Source organism: Bubalus kerabau, chromosome 3 (assembly GCF_029407905.1).
Source record: "Bubalus kerabau isolate K-KA32 ecotype Philippines breed swamp buffalo chromosome 3, PCC_UOA_SB_1v2, whole genome shotgun sequence".
NCBI classification, from domain to species: domain Eukaryota; kingdom Metazoa; phylum Chordata; class Mammalia; order Artiodactyla; family Bovidae; genus Bubalus; species Bubalus kerabau.
This window is the reverse complement of record NC_073626.1, coordinates 173701033-173723914: the sequence shown is the minus strand read 5'-3', so window position 1 is coordinate 173723914 and position 22882 is coordinate 173701033. Positions and strand designations below refer to the sequence as shown.

At 43.2% G+C, this 22882-nt stretch overlaps 1 protein-coding gene and 1 long non-coding RNA gene across 13 annotated transcripts in view; one reads left to right on the top strand and one right to left on the bottom strand.

Annotated features, from left to right (window-relative positions):
- Positions 1 to 22882, bottom strand: part of DIS3L2 (DIS3 like 3'-5' exoribonuclease 2) — a 392221-nt gene that overhangs the window by 356163 nt on the left and 13176 nt on the right. For 10 of the 12 annotated variants that reach the window (XR_008712208.1, XR_008712209.1, XM_055573738.1 and 7 more), the window contains exon 1: positions 3369 to 3495. The exons of 1 other annotated variant lie outside the window; for it this stretch is intronic. The gene's annotated coding sequence lies outside the window, so the exon portion shown is untranslated. Of the gene's footprint in view, positions 1 to 3027; positions 3139 to 3368; positions 3496 to 22882 lie in introns of those variants that run through there. One more of the 12 variants, XM_055573740.1, reaches the window with a different exon arrangement.
- Positions 1602 to 16012, top strand: LOC129646876 (uncharacterized). The gene is made up of 3 exons (XR_008712210.1): positions 1602 to 1706; positions 2845 to 3016; positions 15732 to 16012. It is a non-coding gene; the product is annotated as an uncharacterized LOC129646876 (long non-coding RNA).

Below are 22882 nucleotides of genomic sequence, written 5' to 3'. Positions count from 1 at the left end.
AGTGGTCAAGAGGGTAAATTTTAGACTATGCATTTTTTTAAACTACAATTAGAAAAAAAAGAGTCACAGAAATTAGTGCCCTGGCAGTCATACTAATGCAAAAACATTTCAAATTGACTAACTTCAGTGTTCAGTCCTAATCTCTAAAATTCCTTTTTTCCCTAATTGGAAAAAAAAAAGTAGACGTACCTTGCTAATGGTACAAGCAGGTTTCCTTAACTACAATAAAACTTAAGGAGCAAGAAAACCAAAAGAAGACAATACAAACACTAAGTGATGGTACAAAATACAGAGCAGGCTAGCAAACCCAATCTAATGGAGCCATCCCCACCCACGATCTAGTCTAAGGCTCTAAGGAAAACTGTACAGGGACTTCCCTGGTGGCCCAATGGCTAAGACTCTTATGCTCCCAGTGCAGGGGCCCAGGTTCAATCCCTGGTCAGGGAACTAGACCCCACATGCCACAACAAAGATCAAAGATCCTGTGTGCCACAACGAAGACCTGGTGCGACCAAATAAATTAAAATTAAATTAAATCTTTAAAAATCTGTATGGAAGCTTCTCTTTACACCAAGAATAAAGAAAAACTCTTCTACCTGCTTGCAAGGCCCAGCACCTTCTGGCCCACTTCACCAGCCCCCTCTCCCCCCAGGTTCTTCTGTACGCTTCCTGATCCATACATAGGCCTGTACCTTAAGTCCCCAGTCATCTCCATGAACCCTGCCATCACAGGGTCTTTTTACCCTTGCGTTTGTTCTGACTGGAACATTCTTCCTTTCCTGTGTATCCTTCAGATCTCAGATCAAATGTCACTTCTGGGATGTCCCTAACTCAAATACTTGTCACTGTTGCAGTTTTACATTCGTGTGGTTAATCTGCTGGCATCTGCTGAGCACAATGATCTTGTATGCATTCACCTTCCCCCATTTCCAATGCTAAACTCAGCACCTAGTACCAACTAAGCACTCAAATACCTGTTGAATAAGTGAATGGGCACCAAATCTATAAGAAAATAATAAAATATCACAGAATGCCTCCTTAGGAGTCTATGCATCTTCACAAATCAATCTTGGAGGACGCCCAAAGCAACTGAGCCTAAAGTCCCTACTCAACTCTTTAAACAAGAAAGTCAACTCAAATGCCTGTATAAATTTCCCTGGCCCTTCTGTCTCTAAGCAAATACTGAGCACTCTAAGCACTTAATAAATACTTACTGAACTGAAATGAAATTATACTTTTGAATAATGGATTTTGATATGTAAACTCCTGCATTTTAGTCCCAAATAATATTTCCAAAAATTGTTCATATGCCTCAGTTTTATCTCCATTACCATTGGATTAATTATAATGTCGTTATCCAATAACGTTCGAATAAGGCTTAGCGCAGGGGGTCCCCAAACCCCATGGTACGGGTCTGTGGCCTGTTAGGAATTGGGCAGCACAGCAGGAAGTGAATAGCCGGTAAGCAAGCGAAGCTTCCGGTGTATTTACAGCGGCTTCCCATCGCTCCCATTACAGCCTGAGCTTCACCTCCTGTCAGATCAGCAGCCACATGCGATTCTCCCAGGAGCTCGAACCAAAACAAGACTATGGAGTAGACTGACATAAGCAACACACTTCAGGTGTCATTGTCCCCCATCACCCCTAGATGGGACCATCCAGTTGCAGGAAAACAAGCTCAGAGCTCCCACTGATTCTGCATTATGGTGAGTTGTACAACTATTCCATTATATGTAAAACTATTCCATTATATGTGCATTCATGCTAAGTCCCGGCCGACTCTTTGCGACCCTATAGACTGTAGCCCTCTAGGCTTCTCTGCCCATGGGATTCTCCAGGCAGGAGTACTGGAGTGGGTTGCCATGTACTCTTCCGGGGGTTCTTTCCCACCCAGGGACCGATCCGGCATGTCTTAGCTTACGTCTCCTACACTGGCAGGCGGGTTCTTTACCACTAGTGCCACCTGGGAAGCCCCATTTCATTATACATCATAATGTAATACTAGAAATAAAAGGCACTATAAATGTAATGTACTTGAATCAACCCCAAGCCATCCACGCAACCCCAGAAAAATTACCTTCAGGAAACCAGTCCCTGGTGCCAAAAAGATTAGGACTGCTGGCTTAGAGCATCCTTAGTCCCACTGCTTCAAACTCAGTTAAGGGAGGTTTTCAGTCCTTTGTATTTTAATATAAATTTTACTTTGCCAATTTCTGGGGTGGAGGCGGGGGGTGGGGGTGGGGGGGGTCGAAAACAGGCCAGCTGGGATTTTACTATTGTGTTGAAACTGTTTTCAAATGTAAGTCAGAGATATTAACAACACCTGTCCCTACTTTTTCAACGTGGTAAATGTCACTTGAGTCTTTTTTCCCCAAATCTACTCAGTCCCAAGGAGAGGTCCTTCTGTAGAAAACTGTTAAGACACAAAATCTAACTCACAGAATACTAAATAAACTAAAATTCCCAGGTAGCTCAGCTGGTAAAGAATTTGCCGGCAATGCAGGAGACCCCGGTTCAATTTCTGGGTTGGGAAGTTCCCCTGCAGAAGGAACAGGCTACTCACTCCAGTATTCTTGGGATTCCCTGGTAGCTCAGACAGTAAAAGATTCCGCCTGCAATGCGGGAGGCCTGGGTTCCATACCTGGGTTGGGAAGATCCCTTGGAGGAGGGCATGGCAACCTACTCCAGTACTCTCGCCTGGAGAATCCCCATGGACAGGGCAGCCTGGCGGGCTACAAGTCCATAGGGTCGCAAAGACTCCGACTCGACTCAGCACAGCACAAATAAACTAAAAACCAGAAAGCTAATCCCCAGCTAAAGGATCAGTTCGAAATGTTTAACTAGATGAGGCTCGACGATCAACGAAGCAGATAAAAGTATACCACTCTGGAAGGCGCAAAGCAACAGGCAAACATCAAGTATTACAGCAAAGTCGCTGCTGCTCAGGAATCCTAGGGGGCCCCTCCCCTGTCAATCCCAAACATCTGTATCGGGACCCAACAGAACGCGTTCACAGGTAACCCGAACCTCGGGAAGCGTCCCCTCGACAGCAACAGGCTGTTTAACTCTACTTTTCCTCCCGGGGCATCATACTGGGTACAAGGGAGGGCCGGCGGGGCTCAGGCGCGAGGAGCCGGGCCTGAGAGACCAGGTGGGCCCTGAACCGGGGGCGCTGGGTGGGCAGAGGCGACGCCAGGACCGGGGAATCGATGCCAGAGACAGAGAGCACTTGCGCCTGGCCGCCGGCGCAGGTGCCCCCACCTCCCCGAAGGCTGCGGTGGCCTTGAAGGCCAGCCCCGAGGTCGGTTCTGGGGAGGGGTCGAGATGGGCGCGCGGGCGCGGGGGGGCAGGGGGCGGGGAGGCCTCACCGTGGCTCCCGGGAGGCCCGCACCGCCGCCGTCCCGCAGTTGCTAAGGAGGATGCTCTTCCGGGTCACGGGCGCCGAATTGTAGAGAGCAACGGTGGCCGGGAGGGGCCAAAAATGAAGCGCAGGGGTGAGCGCGCGCGGCCGCGGCCGTGGGTCCGCGGTAGTTCTGTTGCGGCGGCGGCAGCAGAGCCCGAGCGGAGGGCTCTCCCGGCGGCAGGCTGTAGCCAGTGGCTCTAGATGCCGGCCCCCTGCTCCCGGGCCAGCGGCTGACGGGCGACCTCCCGCCCCTGCTCCTGATCGCGCCCAGCCCCAGTCTTCGGTACCGTGCCCTGCTGAACTGCGTCTCACACCACCCACTCCCCTATCCTCCCATCCCCCTATAGCCCCCCAACCCCCGCTATCCTCGCCCCCGACGCCGCCAGCCTGCAGCTTCTAGCTCCCGGGTGTAGCCCCGCCGGTCCTTTCCTCTGACAAGGTTGTTTGTTTTTTTTTTTTTTTTAACTCATCCCTTGACTTACTCCACGCTCGGTTACACCTGCTCAGAGCTAGCTAGGTGCAGGGCCGGCCTTGGGATACCGAGGTGGACCACCCAGGCGTGGTTCCTGCCTGCTGAACGGACAGGCGGGTGGGAGGGCAGGCAGGCAGGCAGTATCCTGCAGACTGGGATGCTCAGAGTGAAGAAAGGTAGGGGAGCCAGCCCGAGGCGGGCCTACCCAGACTCAGGTGGGGAAAAGCCAGGGGTGGGGACCTCAGCCAAGTTAAAAGGGTAGGGAAGAGTGATCCAGGGAGGAGAGTAGGCTCCCCGTTGAGAAACCCACTGAAAGAAAGGTATGTACGGCCTCCCCTGGAAACTGTGTAGAGAAGAGAGTATGGTTAAGGCTGGAACCTAGAAAACATATCATAGGTGTGAACAAAGGAAAAAGAACACCCAAAGAGCAGGCAGCGTGTTCGTTTGAAAGACTGCTGAGAAGACAGCAGAAGAATTTCGGTAAGGAGGTGATCACCAGTGTCAAATGCTGTGTGGATCCAGAGCCCAGTGGTGACCATAGAAAAATCAAAATTCAGGACTGGGTTGTCAAAGTTGACAATGACTTGAATCTGTGTAGTGATTGAGTCCACCACCATATGCTCCTAGTTGAAACAAGGGAAAGAGAACATTAAATTGTTCCTGAATGCCTGATGTATCTAAAAGCACTGTCACTGTATTTGAAAATTTCAGAATTCCTCTACTAATAACCAATCTCCTTGAAGGTGGAAGATATTATTTAATCTTGCATCTACAGTGCCTGCCACATGCAAAGGCCTCAATCGATGTTTATTTAAAGAATAAAAGAACCCCTGTGCCTCTGATTTTTAATGTTCACACAAGTCCCTTCCAAACCCTCAGCAAAGGTGTGTTGTGGGCAGAACTTACTTGTCTATTCAAACTGTAGAAGGTGGAAGAAACTCAGCAAGGGTAGGAAGCAGAGTGTGATGGAGGCCCAGGGACTCAGTAGATGGGAGAGAGCCCAGTGGAGCCAGAGGTGGGAAGATCCAGAAGAAAGATAAAGGACTGAAAACATAGAAGCTGGGCTTTCAGGGCCAGAAATGGGAAGTGAAGCCAAAAATAATTAGAAACAGGAATAGGAGAGAAGGACAATTTTTGTCCATAACAGATATCTCACTGAGATTGGGCTGCAGGCAGAAAGTGTGGTTTCAGCCAGTGTGAAGGCTGCAGGGCTAGGTAGACATATCCCCAAGTCGTCTAAATGAAGTGCACCCTGGGCTTCTTCATTTAGGCCAAAGGGTAACCGCAACACACTCTGGAGTGAGTTGAAATGAGAGGCTTGCCCCACAAACATATATCCCAGTCCATAATTCCAATCGATTTTCATTATCACAAATATTACAGTGTGTGTGTGTGTGCACGTGTATGCCTGAGAGAGAAATATTCTTCTCTGAGAGACTGCTAAATCTGTCCACAATGGATGTGACCAGGCATCCATGGAAAGAAACTATGAAATTCTAAATGTGTAGCTGAAGAGTTTAGAACACCCAACATATCAGCCCAGAGGGCCTAGAAGCAACATCAACCCCATGGAAATTTCAACCACATGGACTATAGCCTGCTAGACTCCTCTTTCCATGGAATTCTCCAGGCAAGAATACTGGAGTGAGTAACCATTCCCTTCTCCAGGGCATCTTCCCAACCCAGGGATTGAACCCGGGTCTCCTGCATCGCAGGTGGAATCTTTACCATCTGAGTCAACAGGGAAGCCCAGAAAATGGTTATAACTCAGTAAAAGAAAGTTAAATCAATTAATTTTTTGTGAAAAGAAGGGACAAAGTCAACTTGTAACCTGGAAAAAGGAAACCCAAATACATGAAGTATAAGATAAAGCCCACCCCACATTCTCCTGGCAATCTTAAATACAGCATCTATTCTAAAGAACTGTGTTCTATTGAAGGGCCAGGGTGATTTATTAGGCTCAAGTTGGCTAGGCTTCTGGGACATCTCAGTGATGCCTCAAGAGGTAGAAATTTATCATTGCTATGAAGGGCATATTCTTAGAGAACTGCAGGGAATTGTGGGTGAACTCTCTATTTTCAGAGTGGTATGGGCATGGAAGTTTCCAAGTGATGTTGTCTGTCTGGTCTCTGGTTGATGGATGCCAGTTAATGGCTTAGAGGAATGCCCCCCAAGACCCAAGATATCAATGAAGGATCAGAGTTACTGTGCCTGGTTCTTATATGAGATGAGCCATCTGCTGCCTCCAGGAGAATTCCATTTTGGCCCTAGGAGGAACTGTATCTGTTATGAAGTCTAAGTTTTTGTTGCCCCAGAGCTTTCCGTGCCAATCCTGATTCCTAACCACCACCATCCCCAACTTGGGTTTCTCCTTTACTAACATCCACCTTGTCTCAAAGCCAGACACCCAGGAGTCACTCTTGACTCCACTTTCCCTCATCTCACCCTAATAACCTAGTCCAAGAACAAGTCCTATAGACTGTGTCATTTCCCCCACCCAATTCCATTGCCACCAGTTGTGGTGAAAGGAGCAAATAACCAAGCAACTCGGGTTCAGTAAGAGGGATTACAACCTCAAAGATGACGCAAGGTACTAAAGCTCTGTGTGTGTGTGTGTGTGTGTGTGTCTGAACAACGTACTGACCAAACAGCACAAAAACTTCAAGAAGATAGGATGGAATAAATTCATTCAACAACACATTTTGATTGCCTTTCACCTGCTAATTTTACCTTGAAGGAAGTTAAAAGATAGTGAAAGGACTACCAAATAGGTTAAAGAAAAATCTAAGGTAGAATTGAACATATTCCAGGACTTCCCTGGTAATCCAGTGGCTAAAACTCCACACTCCACAATGCGGGGGACCTGGGTTTGATCCCTGCTCAAGGCAATGGCACCCCACTCCAGTACTCTTGCCTGGAAAATCCCATGGACAGAGGAGCCTGGTGGGCTGCAGTCCATGGGGTCACTGAGGGTCGGACACGACTGAGCGACTTCACTTTCACTTTTCACTTTCATGCATTGGAGAAGGAAATGGCAACCCACTCCAGTGTTCTTGCCTGGAGAATCCCAGGGACGGGGGAGCCTGGTGAGCTTCCGTCTATGGGGTCGCACAGAGTCGGACACGACTGAAGTGACTTAGCAGCAGCAGCAGGGACTAAGAGTTTGCATGCGGAAACTAAAGATCCCACGTGCCACAGTGAAGATCGAAGATCCCACATGATGCAGCTGAGGCCTGGCACAGCCAAATAAATAAATACTTTTTTAAAAAAGAGAATTGAACACATTCCCACAACCAAAGTAAAAGAGTGCTTGCTGGCTTGAGAGTGTGACTTTGGAAGGGCTTAGCTCAGCTGTGCGTGTATGCATGCTAAGTCATTTCAGTCGTGTCTGACTCTTCGAGACCCTCTGTCCATGGGATTATAGAAGAATTTATTTCTTAAAAGGCTCCTCTGTCCATGGGATTCTCCAGACAAGAATACTGGGAGTGGGTTGCCGTGCCCTCCTCCAGGGGATCTTCCCAACCCAGGGATCGAACCAGCGTCTTTTGCGTCTACCTGCCTTGGAAGGCAGGTTCTTTACCACTAGCTGATCAAGCCCAGATCAGCTGTGGGATGCATTATAAAGTCCATACCTGTGCAGGCAGAGTATGGTGGGCTTAGAGGGCTTTGAGTAAGCAGAAAATATCACCATCACCATATCAATTGTTCTTAGCCTCCCAGACTGCTGCAGCTAGATCACCCAGACCACTATTTCCAACTTGGAGTCTGTCTATAGTCTGATGCTGTTCTCATCTCACTTTAAATTAATCTTAAAAATTTATATCCCCAATATGCTTTTAATTTTTTCCCTTAACACTATGTTTTATAGATCTTTCCAAGTCAATCCATGAAAGTCAGCTTCACTATTTTTAATATCTATATAATATTTTATTGTACAAATGTGTAATTATTGATTCAATATTTCTGTATTGGAGGATACTTCATTTGCATTCAATTTTCACTATCATAAATAATGGTGCTTTCAATATCCTGTGCATAAGTTTGTTCTCATGTGAAAGTATTTCTGTGGAAAAGAGTTCTAGTTGGCTAAAAGTTACAAATTGAAATTTTGTGATACTGCCAAATGCTCTTCAAAATAGGCTTATTAATTTATACTCCCACCAACAGTGTATGAGAGTGCGTATTTGTGCTTATCACTGCCAGCTCTGGATATCATAAATCTTTTTAATTTCTGCTAGTCCTATGCTTGAAAATACAATCTTATTTTGTTTTACTTCGCATTTTTCCAATTATTAGTGAGGTTGGGCAGCTTTTTATATGCTCACTGTCATTTGCATTTCATCTTCAGTGAATTGCTTTTTCTCATTTTTTTTCCTATTTGACTATTTTTTCTTATTGATCCATGAATCTAATGTCTTATCATTCTTGTCTTGACCTACTGACCTTTGTCTTTTGTTAATCCTGATGCTGATTCTGTGTATTTCTTCTATGCATGTGTGTGATACAGCAGTTACAAAAAAAATCCTTAATAGTTTTTCATTGTCAAAGTAAAAATACAAAGATTTTTTAAATTCAAAAAAAATTACATTTTTGTCTTCCTTCTAGCTTCATAGTATTATTTTTATCCTAATTTTTAAGAAATAAATTCTTCTATAATATTCCCATTTTTGCCTCATAGGTGTTAGCTTTTGCCTTAATGTCTCTTTAACCTACTAACTTCTATTTAAATTTTCATCTTTTTAAATATTTTCACTATTTATTTTATCAGGATTCCATTAACATATTATTCTTAACTTTTTAGGTTTATTTTTTAAATTTTTATAGTTTTTTGCCTTTTTATCTCTTTTTTTAATTTTACATATGCTACTTTAAATATGAATTTTAGAAAATGCTCTCATTTACAGTGTTATTCTTCCTAAATTTTTATTTCCACATCTTTAGCTTTAAATTTGTCTTAATTTTTATACTCCCTCATCATCTTATTTTGATTTTTATTTCTCTGATCTTCCATCTTGCATATTTTTTCTGGTTTTGGACTTGAATTATACATATATCTCAGCAACTGCAAAGATCATCTAACAATCATTGCACTTTAAATGAGAAAATAAAGAGTCATATTTCATTCACAAAATCCAGAATGCTTATACTTTTCTTTGCTGGAGAATTTACTGCAGAGGGAGATATGTATAGGACAGAATTTTACTTTTCTTCTATGCCTTGTGTCCTGCTAGATACCAGCCACATAAGAAGCTGGTGTAAGAGAAAAGGCACTCTCAAGTTGCAACTCTGATACAGCACCAGTGTGGCATAGCACTTAAGGCATGGGTTACCAAACTGCTGGGTTCAAATCCAACTCCTCCAATTACTTGCTGTGTGACCTTGGGCAAGTCAACCAACCTCTCTGTGTCTCCATTTTCCTCACCTGTAGAATGGAGATGATAATGATAACATCTCATAAGGCTTATGTGAGATTTGAATGAGTCAATATATGTAAAGGACCTAGAACAGTGCCTGGCACATAGTAAAATACATGTGTTTGTTAATATTATTTAACACGTAGTTATCCTATATAGTAGTTGCTTTTAGAAGTATAAAATAGCCAAGTATCTTGTAAATGATGGTCTTAATTGACATAAGAAGCTTTTATTCTTCCTTTTAGAGCAGACACTGTAGCCTACCAAAGTTCTCCTTGGCACTTTCTCTTCCTAACCAAACCCGATATATATTTTTTTCAGATATCAACATTCCTCCAAGGACTCATGTGTGGGGTGGGGGTGGGGAACAGTTTCAGTGACCGGTAAATCTGTTTCTCCTTTTTCAGTGTCCAACCCTGATTGAGTCTCTGAATTCTAGAATTCTAGAGAGAAAACATCTTATTGAACGGCTCAGGCCAGTCTATGAGTTGGGCTAGGGGGTCTACTGGAGCCAATCAGCTAAGCAAGGGAAAGAGAATCACCCAGTAGAATTAGGGCTACTCAAGTATATACCTTTCTTAGGGGCTGAAGTGGGTGGGGAATGTGTGTGTGTGTGCATAGTGCAGACTTACTGGAGGAGAGGGGAACAAAATTTCAGTGAAGGGAGAAGTGATAGTTTCATGCACTATATTATAGCCTGTCTCCATGGATATGCATATCCTACTCTGAAAAGCAATGACATAAAGCTATGGTTGTCATTAAATATTTAACTTTTCTAAAGGCCAAAACCAAACCAAGAGGATTTGACCAAAGAGGACTTGAAGAAGCTGAGAGAATGACAAAAAGAATTCTGAATCTATTTATAAGAAAAACGTTTTTTAAATTAGAACAGATAAAAAGAAATGTGCACAGTCACTTGATGGATAAATGAAAATATAGTGAAAACATAGGGAAGCTGAGTTGTTCAGAAAATGTTACATTTGATCTTAGTTAAATGAATCAAAAAACACAGCATCCAAAAGAAATCCTATTTTAAGTTAAAGAGAAAACAATTTTATTAACTGAGAAAAATACAAAGTAATACAATTAGAACAATTATAAGATTACATGTAAAGGGACTAAATTCTCCTATTTAAAAAAATAGAATAATAGACTGGATTAAAAAGACAAATCCACACCTATGAATCTTGTTTTTTAAAAAAAATTTTTTAAAGAAAAAGGACAGAATAATTTAAAAGCCTGACTCAGATAAGTCAGGCTTGCACAAAAGCAAGAGTAGCGGGTCCCAGCTTGACTGAATAAGTTGTGTTCATCCCAGGATTCCAGCAAACCCAGGCATGCCCTGAACATCAATGGCAGGACCCACTGGAGGACTGTTTTCATGAGAAGCTAGCATCCTAGGAAATAATCCCTTCTTCAGGCAGGGCCAAGGAGAAGCCTGAGACAGCAGGTCAATATAATGCTGTGAACAGCAGGGAGGCTGCAGGGGAAGTCCGGCAAAACAAGCTGTTTGGCCCAAGGCCCCCCTGCTCTGTAGCTTTTCAACAGAACGGAGCGCCAGCAAAGGCAGGGTGCTGTTGGAGCTTGCTGGCAGAAACTCTCCACAATACTCCATTCATTGGCCCCCAAGACAGGCTCTGACCCAGCCCTGCTGAGGGATTGTCAGCAAGTCCGTACACCTTGGGGTGGTGGTGAGGGGGCCTCCTTTTCTCTTCTACAAAATGGTGATTATAGAGGATCTGATCCAAAAGGGAAAAATTGGGAAATAGGGAGCTTTCTCAAATGTGTATTAGGCTTTCACAGAAATGAACTGCAATTTTGAAGATGAAGATATTCACAATAGATAAACAAAGATTCTAGCATGAGTGGTAAAGAACTCGCCAGCCAGTGCAGGAGATATAAGAGACACGGGTTCGATCCCTGGGCTGGAAGAGCCCATGGAGGAAGGTATGGCAACCCACTCCAGTATTCTTGCCTGGAGAATCGCATGGACAGAGGGGCCTGGCAGGCTACATCTATAGGGTCGCAAATAGTCGGACATGACTGAAGCGACCTAGCACACAAAGATTTTACACATACTTTCTCAGACAATAAAATTGGAGAGAAAACCGGTATGCCACCTATATGCACATGACCAGGCAAGAATGGAAGAAAGTTCTGTGATGGAACAATTATTAATAGGTTGAAAAGGCAACACCAAATATGGGAATGTTATTTAAAAGACAAACAAAAAAAGAGATACTGGATACACAGTTAAAGCTGCATTGAGAGAATTCTGGTATCTTTTGGGCTTATGGTAACGAGAAAGAAAAAGGGAAAAAAATATCAACTAAATTTACACCTAAATTTTTTTAAAAGATATAAGTAACAAATTTTTAAAGGAACAAGAATAAATATGAAATCAAATAAATTAATTGGAAAATAAGAATATCTGCTAAGATGCAAAACAATTAAAAATGAACTAATATAATATTTTCAAACTACAAGTACAGTCGATTAAGTAGCCAAGAGAATATAAGACGTACAAAAACCTAAAGACTATATAAACACAAAAATGTTTCAATTATTAAGAAATACAATTCAAAGTTAAAATTGAATACATTTTAAAATTAAAAGGAATTAATAACTTTGAATAAAACCAAACAAGAAGAAAATTCAAAACATCAGGAAAAGATGAGCAAAAGGAAAAATCCACAGGAAATATGGAAAATCTGGGGAAGAGTAGATACATGTATATGTATGGGTGAGTCCCTTCGCTGTTCATCTGAAACTCTCACAACATTGCTTGTTCATCAGCTATACCCCAATACAAAATAACAAGTGTAGGGGGGAAAAAAGAAATATCTAAAACCTATTCAATGAAGATTGGTAGAATGACTGAGTGAATTTTTTGGAAAAAGCATCTAGACTTGATATTGTTGTCATTAACATTTTCAATAGCAAGTTAATAAACAAAACCTCAATTCATTTAAGACAGATATGTTCACTTTCTGCGCACTTGTAAAGGTAAAGATTATAACACAAAAAAAGTTTTACAAATTTTACCTCCTACGTAGTTTTACCACTTTTGTGCGTTTGTTTTCACTTTATTCTGTTACTAGTACCATATCTTTATGTTGCAGAGCTGCACAAAGTGCAACTATTTTCCATCCCTTCTTTTACAAATTGTATCTTAGCAGTTCCGTGTATATTTTAGGGTTTTCTTTTATTTTTTTCTTTGTTATATAAATTATAAATATTCACATGAAGAAGCAACTCAAAATGTAGGTGTAATTCCAATACCCAAAATGAGATAGACTGGTAAGTAGATGTGTGAATGTGTGTTGCTGCTGCTGCTGCTGCTGCTAAATCGCTTCAGTAGTGTCCGACTCTGCGACCCCATAGACGGCAGCCCACCAGGCTCCCCCGTCCCTGGGATTCTCCAGGCAAGAATACTGGAGTGGGTTGCCATTTCCTTCTCCAATGCATGAAAGTGAAATGTGAAAGTGAAGTCGCTCAGTCGTGTCTGACTCTCAGCGACCTCATGGACTGCAGCCCACCAGGCTCCTCCATCCATGGGATTTTCCAGGCAAGAGTACTGGAGTGGGTACCATTGCCTTCTCCAGTGAATGTGTGTTAGTCATGTCCAACTCTTTGTGACCCCGAGAACCTTCGCCCACCAGGCTTCTCTGCCCAGGAAAATTTTCAGGCAGGAATACTGGAGTGGGTTGCCATTTCCTACTCCAGGGGATCCTCCCCAGCCAAGGATCAAACCTGCATCTCTTCCATCTCCTGCATTGGCAGGCAGATTCTTTACCACTGAGCCACCGGGCAAGCCCCTGTAGGTAGATAGATACGTACAAACACACATACATACATTCGTAGGTAGGTACACATACATTTGGATTTAGATTGAAATATACTTTTTTGAAAATTTAAACAGATATAATTCACATAAAAAATTCACCATTTTAGAGTGTACAATTTGGTTCTTCATAGTATAGTCACAGGGTTGTACAACCATCACCACAATAAATTTTAGAACATTTTAACCACACCAAAAAAGAAATCCCATGCCATCATTTCCCTCCCATCCTTCCAGCCCTAGGCAATCACAATCTACTTTTTTTTCTATGAATTTCCCTATTCTGGACATTTTATGTAAATGGAATCATACAATATATGACCCTTTATGATTGGCTTCTTTAGCTTCAGTTCAGTTCAGTCGCTCAGTCGTGTCCGACTCTTTGTGACCCAGTGGACTGCAGCACACCAGTCTTCCCTGTTCATTGCCAACTCCCGGAGCTTCCTCAAACTCATGTCCATTGAGTCAGTGATGCCATCCAACCATCTCATCCTCTGTCATCCCTTTCTCCTCCTGCCTTCAATCTTTCCCACCATCAGGGTCTTTTCTAATGAGTCAGTTCTTCGCATCAGGTGGCCAGAGTATTGTAGTTTCAGCTTCAGCATCAGTCCTTCCAATGAATATTCAGGACTGATTTCCTTTAGGATGGACTGGTTTAATTTCCTTACAGTCCAAGGGACTCTCAAGAGTCTTCTCCAATACCACAGTTCAAAAGCATCAATTCTTCGGCACTCAGCTTTCTTTATGGTCCAACTCTCACATCCATACATGACTACTGGAAAAACCATTTATCTTAGCATAATGTTTTCAAGATTCAGCCACATTATAATATGATCGCTGATTCATTCTTTTTTATCATAAAATCATATTCATATATATATATCAGATTTTCTTTGTCCATCAGTTAATGGACATTTGGGTTGTTTCCAGTTTTTGGCTGTTATGAATAGAGCTACTATGAACATTCAAGTACAAGTTTTTGCATGAACATACATTTTCAATTCTTTAGGGCATATATATATAGGAGTAAAATTGCTTGGTCATATGGACTGGGTCATATCATAACAGTGCCATTTTATATTTCCACCAACAATGTATAAGTGTCCCGATTTCTCCACAACCTCGACAACATTTGTTATTTTCCATTTTTTAAATGCAGTCATTCGAATGCAGTACTATCTAGTAAAGTGGCATCTCACTGTAGTTTTAATTTGCATTTCCATAACGGCCAGTAATGATGTTTATTGACCATTTGTATATCTTCTTTGGAGACCTTTCTATTCAAGTCCTTTGCTCATTTTTAATTGGGTTGTCTTTTTGTTGCTGGATTGTAAGAATTCTTTATGTATTCTGGATTCTAGGTTCTTATCAAATATATTTTTTACAAATATTTTCTCTCATCTGGACTGTTGTCTTTTCACTACCTTAATAATGTCCTTTGATGAAAAGTAAGCTTTAAGCTTGGTGAAGTCCAAATTATCTATTTTTCGTTTGGTTGCTTGTCCTTAGTGTATCATACGGAGAAGGCAATGGCACCCCATTCCAGTACTCTTGCCTGGAAAATCCCATGGATGGAGGAGGCTGGTGGGCTGCAGTCCATGGGGTCGCTAAGAGTCGGGCACGACTGAGCGACTTCACTTTCACATTTCACTTTCATGCATTGGAGGAGGAAATGGCAACCCACTCCAGTGTTCTTGCCTGGAGAATCCCAGGGACAGGGGAGCCTGGTGGGCTGCCATCTATGGGGTCGCACAGAACTGGACACGAGTGAAGCGACTTAGCAGCAGCAGCAGCAGTGTATCATATCTTAAGAAAAACTGTTGCCTAATGCAAGGTCATGAAAATTTATACCTATGTTTTCTTCCAAGTATTTTATGCTTTTAGCACACATGTTTGGATTTTTGATCCATTTTGAATAAATTTTTGTATGTGAAGTGAGGTAGAGGTCTAACTTCACTTGTTTGAATACAGTTATCCAGTTGTCCCAGTGTTCAAAAGACTATTTTTTCCCATTGAATGATCTTATCATCCTTGTCAAAATCAATTAACATATATAGATTTATTTCTGGGCTCAATTCTAGCCCATTTATCTATCTTCGTGCCTGTGCCACATTGTCACGACTACTGTGGCTTTATTCTAAGTTCTGAAATTGAAAACTGAAAAGTGAGTCCTCCAGTAGAATATACTTCAACAGTGTTTTGTAACTTTTTCACTTTAAAAACTTGAAGATATTCACATCAACATGTCAACAAATACAATTCTATGGCATCAAAGTAAATGTGTAGTATCCTACATGAATTTTCCAGTAGCTATTTGACCAGAATAATTATAGCATATTGTTAGATTCTTAGAGTATTTCCAACGTTTTGCTCTAATCAATAACTTAATTTTTACTTATTAGGCTTATCTTAGATACTCTAAATGTATTTTCTTCTGAGTATATTTTTTTCATGAGTTTACCCAATTCTCTATTAAGACCTTCAATCCAAATAATCTGTAAAATCTCCTATTAAAGTGTAATATTGGGCTTTCCTGGAGGTTTGATGTAAAGAATCTGCCTGCCTTTGTGGGAGACACGGATTCCATCCCTCATGCAGGAAGACCCCATAAGCCACGGAGCAACTAAGCCCATGTGCCACAACTCTTGAGCCTGTGCTCTAGAGCCTGGGAGCCACAGCTACTGAGCCCACGTACCCGAGAGCCTGTGCTCAGCAACAGGAGAAGCCGCCACAGTGAGAAGCCCCTGCACCACAACTGAAGAGTAGCCCCTGCTTGCTGCAACTAGAGAAAAGCCTGTGCAGCAACGAAGACCCAGCACAGCCAAAAATAAATAGACCAACGAAATTATTTTTTAAGTGTAATATTAACCATTTTCTGTCATTCTTGCCATAAACAATTTCCTGTCTCTGTTTGTCTCATTTATTCGTAATGTACAGGAGTGAAACAACAGCCAGGGCATCTTGCTGCTTAGACTATTTTGGGAAGAAATGAAAACTGAAGCTAAGCTGATTTTTAATCTTTCAGGAGTGGCCTTTTATTCTACTTGTGTGTGTGCTACATTGCTTCATTCATGTCTGACTCTTTACAACCCTATGGACCATAGCCCTCCAGGCTCCTCTGTCCATGGAGATTCTCCAGGCAAGCATACTAGAGTGGGTTGCTATGCTCTCCTCCAGGAGATTTTCCCAACCCAAGGATCAAACCCATGACTCTTTTGTCTCCTGCATTGCCGGATGGGTTCTTTACCACTAGTGCCACCTACATTCCACCCGGAAGATATAAATCCTTGTTATTTCATATATTCATTTTATAAAGTAATACATTCACCTAGTGCAAAATTTAAGAGATACTAAAGAGAAGCTGGTGAATAAGTCTCCCAACAGCACCCAGCTCCTCTCTCTGTTACCAGTTTCCTCCATCCCAACATCCATCATCCATCTATCCATCCAATTAACATTTTCATGGTGTATGCTCTGTGTGAAGACAACCAGGTACATTAGATCAGGAAGATTTGAATCCCACATCTACCACTGACATCCTATGGCCTCGAGCAGACCACTTGGTCAAGTCTCTGTTTCCTCATCTGTGAGATGAGGATAAAGACAATTACCTTATACATCATCAATAAGATATATTACAAGGTACCTAGCAGAGGCCTGGGTGCTATGGATACCACCATGAAGCCACATGTCATCAAGAGCTGTCCTCAGATGTCGACCCTGTCCTCAAGAGCTCTGTTCAAGCACCCCTCTCAGATCTGCATCTTAGCTCCGCCTTCCTGTTTTCCCCTCTTTGGATCAGGCTTTTTTCTGGCTACCAGCTTAGAATCTCTCCTGCCACTGCAAGGAGTCCATCCACAGGGCTGGGCCCTGCAGACAGGCATGAGGTGGAAGCCTGGGGCTTCCCACTGCCTGATTCTGTCCCTGAGAATTTTTGACTAAATATCAAGCATCATATTCACCAGTGTTATCTTGTCAGAAGCTGTAAAAGCATTTATACTTTTGTCTAAATATTATGGATGGCAAGTATTCAACCATGGAGAGAAAAGATAGACAGTGAACTCACTCACCTGGTTCAGGTGTCATAGTTTTGTTCTTGAAGAAAAATCATCCCTGAACTCTGTTCGAAAATATTGGCCAACATCTTCCCTACCAGCCAGGCCATCTATCTGCAGAGAAGAGCAAGTTTTCAGTCTGAAAATACCTATTTCCAGACATGGGGTTTTTGTTTGGATTTCCCTGATGGGGCCAGTGGTAAAGAACCCGCCTGCCAATTCAGAAGACATAAGAGACACAGGTTCAATCCCTAGGTTTGGAAGATCCCCTGGAGGAGGGCATGGCAACCCACTGCAGTATTCTTGCCTGGAGAATTCCTGTGGACAGAGGAGCCTGGTGAGCTACAGATCATAGGGTCACAAAAAGTTGGATACAACTAAAGCAACTTAGCATGCGTGGTGATTGTTTGTTTGTTGGCCGTGTTGCGCGGCTTGCAGGATCTTAGTGTCCTGACCAGGGATTGAACCCAGTCCCTCAGCAGGGAGAGTTCAGCCATAACCACTGGACTGCCAGGAAACTGCCAGAGGGTTTATTTTTTTTAACAAAGTGTTCTCACTTTGCCACTGAACATATTAAGAAAACACACTCTGGGGAGGGGCATCTTTGGTGAGTGGAGGGATTCTTGGGAGAGACGAAGACAAAGAAACTCCCACATTTGGGGGAGTTGCAGCCTGGAGGCCAGTCTCTCCTTCCATTCCTGCCTTTGGTTCCTTCTGCCCCCAGGGAGCTGCTACCTGTGAGGTGACCATGCTGACCCCAAATCAGTCAGCCTCTGGCGGAAACTAAGGGCTTCTTCCCCCTCACCCTGAGCTAGGTTTCCCCCAGTTCAAGGTCTGCAGGTACAAGCAGCCAGGCCTGAGAGGGACCACACCACCTCGCTTCTCTCCAGACACAGTACAGAGGCGTGTTTCTGGGTCACATTCTGGTGTCATGATACCACTGACTTTCTCATCATTGCTGTAGTCTAGGCATCAGTGATTAGGGATCTTTGATGTGACTCACTGAAGGTTCAGATGATGGTTAGCACTTTTTAGCAATAAAGTATTTTTACATTAAGGTAGGTATGTACTTTTTTTTTTAGAGATAATGCTATTGCACACTTAATAGACTACAGTATAGTATAAATGTAACTTTTATGTGCAGTAGGAAATCAAAAAATTCATTTAACTTGCTTTATTGTGATATGGCTTTATTGTAGTGTTCTGGAACCAAGTCCACAATATCTCTGAAGCATGCCTGTAATATTTCTATAAACTTGTATTGAGTCACTGAAAAATGAGAAGATTTCTTGCCTCTGGGGCAACTTTTCAAAATGTCAAGTGAATTTCTCCTTCCAGAGATGTAAACTTGTCCAAAGCATAGACTTATGATAAAAATTTGGCACTCTGTTTTTCACAGGGACAATATCATAAAAAGGAGGTTTCCTTGTGATTGGCTAAACTCAAAGCTCTCCACCAGATAAGGTGACTTTTCAAAAGGCAATTACAGCTCCAGGTTTTGTTCAATTTCAGGTTTATATAGGCAAGTTCATGGACTTCATGCATCCATTTCTGTTTTCCCAAGAAACACTGATTATTTTCACAATATCAAAACCAAGGTAATGGGAAAGCCATAGACATGGCCTGCTTGGCAGACAAGGAAGATCCCACATTCATTCAGGGCCACGTCACCCTGCCTTTGGGGCCTCCCCGCCTTGCCAGCAGGAAGGCCAGTCAATTTGAGCATGAAGCCTCCACTAATCTGTCAGGGCCTCTTGGGGTGCTTGCCTACATCCTGAATCTGTCCTCCTGGTTCCCCTCTGGCAACCTGCTGGGGAAGCAGAAATACAGACAGGCCGTCAGGACCAGAATCCTTAACCACTTTAGATCTCCACCCCACCTCTGCTCCCACTTTCAGCCTCCTCACGGGCCTTGGTGCCTCTCACCCTGCAGCCCCCATGCCGAGCTGGACCCAGCCCCTGGCCCTGCAGGCCGTGGTACAACTGCAGCTCCTGACACCAGGGGAGCCCCAGCAGTGGCTCCGAAACATGGTCCCTGTAATGCTAGTGCAAACTTTCTGCTGCCTCTGCTGCCACACTGGAGGTGAGCTCTCCCACAGGGGTCCCTGGGTGAGAAGGGAAGGGGGGCTGCCTCCCCACGTTGCTGGAGTGTCCAGGGAGAGCACCAGCACCCCAAGGAAGTGCAGCCTTTCCTGTGCACACACAGCCAAGCCCCGGGGGCCCGGGCAGGTGCCATTCGACCTGGATGACCAGAGATGGGAGTGAGTCCTGCCTGGGAGGACTCGATTCCCTACAACAGTGCATGGAAACCCCGAGTGACCACAGCCTGAGGGGAGGGTTTCTTTCAGCAATCCCACGGGTCCTCATGCTGGTTATTCTCCACTCACCCGCTCACCTCCCAAATCTGTCCTCTCCATTCTCTGCCCCGCTTGGCCATGATTCTGGCAGTAGCTACTTTCTTTGTTTAAAAGTAGTATTGATGTATAGATCAGTCTTATGGACTCTGTGGGAGAGGGAGAGGGTGGGGAGATTTGGGAGAATGGCATTGAAATATGTATAATATCATGTATGAAACGAGTCACCAGTCCAGCTTTGATGCACGATACTGGATGCTTGGGGCTGGTGCACTGGGACGACCCAGAGGGAAGGTATGGGGAGGGAGGAGGGAGGAGGGTTCAGGATGGGGAACACAGGTATACCTGTGGCGGATTCATTTCGATGTTTGGCAAAACTAATACAATATTGTAAAGTTTAAAAATAAAATTAAAAAAAAATAAATAAAAGTAGTATTGAAAGGCTCTTCTTTCATGTACTAGCTCTCTGTCACTATCCCCTATTACTTCCTTTATCATGTGAATAGTCCCTTCACTAAATTCTCCCAGTTTAACCCTCTGAGTTGCCATGAGCCTGACTCCAGTGGCTCCCACCCCAGGATGCTTGAGGAGTCCTAGGGTAGACAACTGACTCCCAACAATGATGAAATTGAACACCCTATCAGTAGAAGAGCTGCAGGCTGAACCACATTTAATCTGATCCAGAAAAATAGAAAAATGTAGCATTTCTTGCACGTTAGTATTGCAGAGCAAATCCACACTGTGACCTAACGTCTGGCCTCTGGGAGCAGTTGGGCTCTCGGTCACTTTGCCTCTCAGAGTCCTCTCGTATTCTTCATCACTTCATGAAGAGATTTCAGGTGGCTTTGACCATTTATCATTTTGTCTAAATCTCTCTCCTTAGCTTCGGCTCCAGGGGTAGAATCAGTGTGGATCTGAGCCCCAGGTGCTCAGAAGGAGCCCAGTTCCTCACACAGATCTAGAGTTTAACCATCCAAGGCCCTGGACCAGGCTACTTTGGTTACAAAGAGAAACACTGATTGGATAGAATCTCAAGCAAAGTAAAACGGTTAGATACGGATCTCCTTTCTCTTTAAGTTTTGTGTGTGTGTGTACATATATACAATAAATATTTTATACTATATTTTATAGTATATTATAAAATTGGGCTTCCCTGCTGGCTCAAACAGTGAAGAATCTGCCTGCAATGCAGGTGACCTGGGTTCAATCCCTGGGTTGAGAAGATCCCCTGGAGGAGGGCATGGCAACCCACTCCAGTGTTCTTGCCTGGAGAATCCCATGGACAGAGGAGCCTGGTGGGCTTACAGTCCATGCGGTCGCAAAGAGTCAGACTAAGCACAGCACGGCACATAGTATATTATAGAATATTACAATATTTTATATTAAATAGTATATAAAATAAATTAAATTATATAATTTTATATTATATATATAATTTTGCAGGGCTATGCACAGCACGCAGGATCCTAATTCCCTGACCAGGGATTGAACCCATGCCCTCTGCAGTGGAAGGACGGAGTCTTAACCACTGGCCCGTCAATGAAGCTTCTTCAGTTGTATTTTAATGACGTGATGTCTTTTTTCAAATTTATTTATTTCTAATTGACGGATGACTCCTTTATAATACTGTTGGTTTCTGCCAAACTGATGTCTTCTTTGGATAAGCTGGATGCTCACCTCCCAACTGTGCCCCACACAATACTGCACTAGAGAGAGTGAGAAGTTACACACCCTCCTGTGACATGGACTGACTGCCACGAGCTAGTATAGACCCAGTTAATGGCTAGGGCATATACCTAAGTACTGCCAGGAGAAGATGGCTAAGCATCAGTAATTTTTTTCTTAAAAATAGTGCTTTCCGGACAAAACTTTCTCAACTGATGACAGGCTTGTAGCTAAACAACTTAATAAAGGAATTCAAAAAATTTAATTACTGGGTCTGGCAGTGTGTTCTGCAAATAACGCTAGCCTGGAGTTTTCATCAAAAAATAATAATTGTCTAAAGTTAGATGTTTTATGCTTTATTTGGATTTTTTAAATGATTGTGGTAGGTGATTGGTAACACCTGTGTTAAATTTTTCCATATTAAAAAGTAAAGCTGGATCCCTACCTCACACCCTAATAAATTCCAGATGGTTTAGAAATAAAAATGTATGCATACACCAACACATAACAAAACTCCATAAAAGTTCTAGGGAAGGCTATGTTTATTTAATCTTGAGAGGTGAAAAGGTAGGCCTCTCTAAAAATGACACCAAAGCTAGAAACCATGACAAAATATGATGGATTTGACTATATGAAAATCTGAGACTTCCATATGGTATTCACAAATGTTTAAAAATCAAAGCAGAAACCGAAAAGCAGAATTTTTACATATGAAAAGCAAAGGCATAATGTTCCTGATATCTGAAGAGCCAGGTGGCTCAGTGGTAAAGAATCTGCCTGCCAACGCAGGAGGTGTGGGAGACCCAGGTTCAATCCCTGGGTTGGGAAGATCCCCTGGAGGAGGAAATGGCAACCTGCTCCAGTATTCTTGCCTGGAAAATCCCATGGACAGAGGAGCCTGGCAGGCTACAGTCCATGGGGTCCCAAAAAGTCAGACACTACTGAGCGACTGAGCATACACACACACACAAAGAGCCATTACAAATCAATTAGGAGTAAAAGAATACTGTTTGAACAAGCTCCGGGAGTTAGTGATGGACAGGGAAGCCTGGTGTGCTGCAGTCCATGGGGTCACAAAGAGTCGGACATGACAGAGCACCTGAACTGAATGGAACTGAATAGGAAGATGAGCAATGAATATGAAGTGGAAATTGACCAAGCTTTGCAAATGGCCAGGGACTTCACAGGAGAAGGCAATGGTACCCCACTCCAGTACCCTTGCCTGGAAAATCCCATGGATGGAGGAGCCTGGTGGGTCACAGTCCATGGGGTCACACAGAGTAGGACACGACTGAAGTGACTTAGCAGGGACTTCACAAGAGGATGTTCAACCTCCCCGTAGGCGAGGGAATATTTTAAAAAGAAGAAAGGGAAAAAGAAAACCACTCATGCTGCCACCATAACAAAGCTCGTGGGATGGTCCTTCCTCACACCCCAGAAGAACAAAGGTGAAAAAAGATTGCAACATCCGGTGTGGGTGAGGGTTCTGAAAGGGGCTTCCCACCCCTGCTGGTGCCAGGGGTGTTAAGTATACTGGAACTTTTTGGAGAGCAGTTGCTCAATATGTATCAGAAGCCTTTTTAAATGGATATGTTGTAACCTAATAATGCTCCTGTTACTCCTGATCTGGCCTTGAGGGCAGGGACACAGTCCCCTTAGGCCACGCACGCCATCCA